The sequence below is a fragment of the Anneissia japonica genome, unplaced genomic scaffold (assembly GCF_011630105.1).
Source record: "Anneissia japonica isolate Jap-2015-1 unplaced genomic scaffold, ASM1163010v1 scaffold25213_len355544_cov161, whole genome shotgun sequence".
NCBI classification, from domain to species: domain Eukaryota; kingdom Metazoa; phylum Echinodermata; class Crinoidea; order Comatulida; family Comatulidae; genus Anneissia; species Anneissia japonica.
Genome location: NW_022755918.1, coordinates 182,435 through 188,049, shown reverse-complemented (window position 1 = coordinate 188,049; position 5,615 = coordinate 182,435).

The following is a 5,615-nucleotide window of genomic DNA, read 5'->3' as shown; positions in this document are numbered from 1 at the left end:
GTTCTGTGTATATCATTTGAATTTCTTCAATTTCAAACGAAGGAGCGCTGATTTTCGTATAATTTTGTAGTATTTCAAATGAATGTACCCACTGTTGTCTTCTAATCGGATTAAAACCTGGCCGAATTTTGGCCGATATCGAAAAAAAGTTTGGCCGAATTTGGCCGTGAGATGGCGTGTGTTTGGCCGTGAAGCCTGTCGATTATCTGGCAACCCTGAACCAGAACTCAACCAGAGCCGTAGATAGAGAGAGTTTGGCCAACTCGGTTACAATCACGTGACTTACACCGGCCATGTTGTCACCAAAACAAAACAACACGATAGGGTAGGAAGTTAGCAGTTATAGATGATTAATGCTATAATTATAATGTGAAATACCGTTATGTTGGGTTTGGGGTTGCTTATTATAGGAACCAGGGTTGGCCTTTTTGACGGCCAGATTCCTCAAATCTGGCCGTATAAAAAATTGCCTGGCCGCCAACGTTTGAAAAGTCACGGCCAAACTATATTTGGCCGAATTTTGTGAAAAGTTTACATTTTTTTTTTTCAATAGGCCTAATAAAACATAGACTTGTTTTGGATAGGCATGTTATTTTGTCAGGGCCGTATAGCCACCGGTACGGTTGGTCAGTTTCAATCTAACAACTTTTTGACAGACCACAAGTTTTGAATAGTAAACCGGGCTAAATTCAACCTGTATGTTTAGACCATGGAGGTATTTATACCTCCATGTTTAGACTCAACCTACCCTCTCTTTGACATAACTCAGGAACCGTTAATGATAGTTTACATTATATTCTTCTCTTTAGTGTAAAATTTATGACTGATTAAGAAACTAGGATGCATTTTTTCTTCAGTTGAAAGTTAGTGTACTAGTAGGTCATTTACTACACATATAGTAGTGAGCTTTTGCAGAAAATCAGACTAAAGGTTCCATACACTAGCCTAGGACATATATTCATTTCTTCACTAAATTACCGTACCAAGCCAAGACAAAAAAAACATGCATTTATCTGTATATTTATTCCTGATAGTTATAGTATGCAACATTATTTTCTATATAAATATACTGTAAATATACCTTTTGTAAGCACTTCTCTTAAATACATGCCAAGCGCGGATCCAGAATTTACCATTGCTATTGGGGTCATGAGGAGAGCTAGCTGGTTTTGTCGCTGGAAGACTAATTTTATTGGGTGGCGGGAGTCTTCGGCTTCTCCTTCGAAAAGTTTTTGTTTTCTAGATGCTTTGAAATACACTTCGTGCATTATGAGACGTCATAGCCGTCGGAAGATTTTGCAAGTGGTCCGGCCATTATAGTGAGGGGGTGCGGGGGTGGGGGAGTATGAGCACTTGACAAATTCGGTTGTAAATGAAGAGTGGAGACCCGATATCTCTATCCACAGCTACAGGATTTTGAAGTTAGTTAAGGTCTGAGAGCATAATTATCATATCAACTCTAGCCCCACCATGGTTAGTAACAATTTGTGGCGCCTATGAATGTCCGGAAATAGATGCTGGCAGCCTAGAGCCGCTTTCTCTTCCCCTCAACGGGCAGCCACAATATATAAAGTTAGCATGGATGAGAGTCTATGTTGGAAATATGGCACCTCTGGATGCCATGAAATAACAGCTGGTAAAGCTGTAGAAAATAATATTGTTAAAAATTTAATTTCTTATCATTGCCATAAGTAGATAAATTGAGTTGCTTATTCCTCCAGAAGAGCAAGAAACATGAATACATATATAATGCATAAACCAAATATGACTATACATACTGTAATTGTATTTACACGATGTGGAGGGTATTCAGCTATGAAATATACACAATATGCAATATATAAAACACAGGATAATATTTGCCACACAAATGGACCTGCAGCCTACATGTTATGAACGTACTACTCGTACAATTTTAATTAAATTTTCTTGCAAAGTTCAGCCTGGAACATTAATAATTATTGATCACGCTCTAGAAGTTATATACTATCACTAGAATTGTAAAAAAAATAATAAGTTAAGTGCTGTGTTTACTTCTGGTACGCCTTATACCGATTACACATTAATTTTAGTCAACCTTCGGTATATTCATGCAGACAGACCATGCACGTATACCCATGGAGAGATCTACCCTGGTAATAAATAAATAACAGAGTACTAACATTAGGGTGATCCAGTTAGTGAGTGGAGGGGGGCACAATGCCGCTGAATAATTTTTAAAATTAACTTGCCCATCTCTAAGTAACATAAAAATTATCAACTTGAACATAAACATTAGTGTATTTAAAAAAAGTTTACCCGTCATTTTACAAAGAAAAATTATAGAAACACTTCCAGTCAATGGAAGTGTTTTATTACTTTTATTATAATTATCCAGTTTAATAATCAGGGTACACATTTTTGAAATTCAATAATTTCTTTGCTCAAGTTAAAAATATATAGTGCTAATGCAAAAATGAACAAGTTAATTTAAAAATTGTGTTTATGTTTTTTTTGTCATTTTGAAGAGACAATGCATCTTTAAACCATGTTTACCTTGATGCCCAGAAAAATGTGAATTAATGATGATCATAATTATGATGAGGGGATGATGATAACAATGACGGTTATGATGAAGGTGATAATGACTACGATGACAATAATGATTACGATGATGATGTCGATGGCGATGATGATGAACGGTAATGATGTTGATGTGTGTTAGCATGTTTGAGAGTGATGAAGAAACTAATGCAGACTAAAGTGAAGTGAATTCAATCTGGAATCAAACCGAAAAAATCCCCCGGTCAGGGTGCAGCAGGGATAAAGCCCGTGGAAAAATTAGCAGTTTTGATTTGGTAGAGTCTAATTTAGGTCGCTATGCTATTTTTAGTCTTATAATAGGCAAAGTAAGCATAATACTTTCAGAAAGCAGTCTGAGAGTGCCATTTCCGGCCATCCAGAGGTTCCTATTCTTAAAGAAAATCTCATTTGGAAGGGGAACCCTCTCTCAGCCCCAGCTCGAGCCTACGAGCTCAAGTCCCCCCTGTCGGACAACTTAGCCCCCCCCCCCCCAGAAAATATATCCTAGAGCCGTCTCCGTCTTCTATGATTCTTTGTGTCCCTCCGAGCAAACCACACAAAGTCTGTCGTATATATCAATAAAAATGTTTGGATTTAATCTATTTACCGTTGCTTTTCATCGCACTGTAATGGCTAATTTTGTTGAGCACCACACCCCTTTACAAACCTGGACATCCTCCACCATCTTTCGTCCGACGCCACGAGAAGGTCGTGAGACTAAACTACCGTACATGCGCGAATAAGCGCCGGGCGCTTAAAATATTTTTGCACTTTTTGAGGGGCGCTTATTCAAACGGGTCACTTATTCGAACGGGGCGCTTATGAAAACAGAGTGGAAATTGAGGGGGCACTTATGGAAATAGATGAAAATCGAGGGGTTCTTATGAGAACTTATTAAATCCAAGAGGCACATTTTGAATGGAAAACGATTATATAAGGACATCAGGAAACCGCAAATTACGAATGGTGGTGCGGCGGAAAAGATAATCGTCCAGAGAGCATGGCTTGTCATGACAAGAATGTTATGAGTACAATATTACATAACAGCAGAATAGCAGATAAAATTAGTAGTGGTAGTTAGCTTGTTGACCACCGGCCGATTGAGATTAGCAGGACGGCATGATCATTGCAGGTTTTCTTGAAAACTCAAATGAGAATGTGTTAAAGGTGTAAATTGTCGGAAAAAGAGTAGGACTAGGCTATAGACAAAATATATATATTAAAGTTGGAAATGTACTGTCTGTCCAGGGAGCTCTCATCTGTCCAAGATTAATATCCTCATTTTGATATTGACTAAAGGGGAATGTGATTCCACTCCACACCTCAAATCATGCCAACATCCACAGTCCCAGGATTGATTGGATTATTCAAACGGGGCGCTTATTCGCGCGAGTACGGTAATCTTTAAATCCAATAAAGTTGCGGTTGCCATTCCCTAATATTGTGGTCTAAAAGTATAAATTGTGGATGCCCAAATCTCATCTGGCAATCCCTCCGCCCCCTCAAGGGGTAAAGTTGGTGTTTAAATTCATACCTCTAAATTTTGAAAATGTGCTGCAAAGCAACTACCCCTATTCCAACACCATGCAGGAACAGATACAAGATTGAAAGTTAGTGGAAGTGGGCTGGATACTGTACCCTCTATCTCAGGTCCATTGTACCATGACTGAAAAAGTCAATGCGATGCGTACATTCATATAATTCATAATTATCATTATATATTTATTTCAGAAAGTAATGGAATTGAAAAAAAGTGGTCCGGCCATAGCCGATGCGGCCGGTGCGCTTCCGACGGCCCTGCGAATACACTCCGAATTCATAGTTTTTCCCTACTTTGCTATGGACAATTAATAATTTTGATGATGAAGAAGATGATGATGATGAGGAGGAAGCCGTGCAAGATTAATTAACAGGCCCTTTGATGTGTGAAGTGTCAAGGGAGGCCCGTAGCCTAAGTTACGGTTGAGAATTTGGAGACATTATCGTCGTCGTCAAATGTTCAATGCACACAGTCGGACAATAGATGATTTATGATATCTGTTTTGTACAGAAAGTATGAAACCCATAAAATATCAGTTCAAGCATTCATTTATCTTTCTGTGGAAAATAAAACATATGAATCATACAAAATAAAAAGAATAAAAACAAAATTTAAAAAATGTGTAAAAAACATCTACACTAAATCAAATGGAATACGGTATTCACTGCCTGTTGGATCCCAGTTTTAGTATTGCAGGGGTTCAGAAAGCTTTGCAGTATAACCTATCCCCGTATTTCTGATAGATTGCTGATAAAATGTAAAATTTTTAAGATTTTATATTCAGTACATTCTCAAATGTTATGTAAATCTCATATATACCAAAATTACGTTATATTCATGCACCGAAATAGAAAGTTTAACTTAATACTTAATACTTAATAATTTTGATATGTGTTAATGATATTACAGTCCAATATGACTACAACACGAGGAAGTCCTCTCCTTTAAACTTCTAACCTTCTAAACGTTGCGTATCCTAATATACATATATATTTCCACTCGTTAAATTAGTATTTTTTATATTTTGTCTGTCTGTCAATCTCAGATATCCAAATTTTAGGAAATTACGTTTTATGCATGCACCGACATGAGAACTTTAACCTAATAACTTTGATATGTATATGTTTTATGTTGTTTGTTGAATGGACTTCTTTAATAATAACATTACAGTCTAATATAACCACAACATAAGGAAGTCCACTCTGTAAATGTTTAGCATAATATTGTACAGAGAATTTCGATTGTTTATCAATATCATCATACACATGTTAGATCCAAATCACGTTTTATGCAAGCACCGACGAGGAAAGATTAAACACAATAATGTTGATATGTGAATGTTTTATGTCATGTGTTGATTGGTTTACAAAGATTCGTTTACAACTATACAAGTTTAGTAAAATATATTCAGTTCAATAAGACATTTATTTTCTTCCATTGCAGACAAAATACAGTGTACATATAATATAAATAGGAGAATGAAATTAATAATAATAAAAATAATAATAATAAT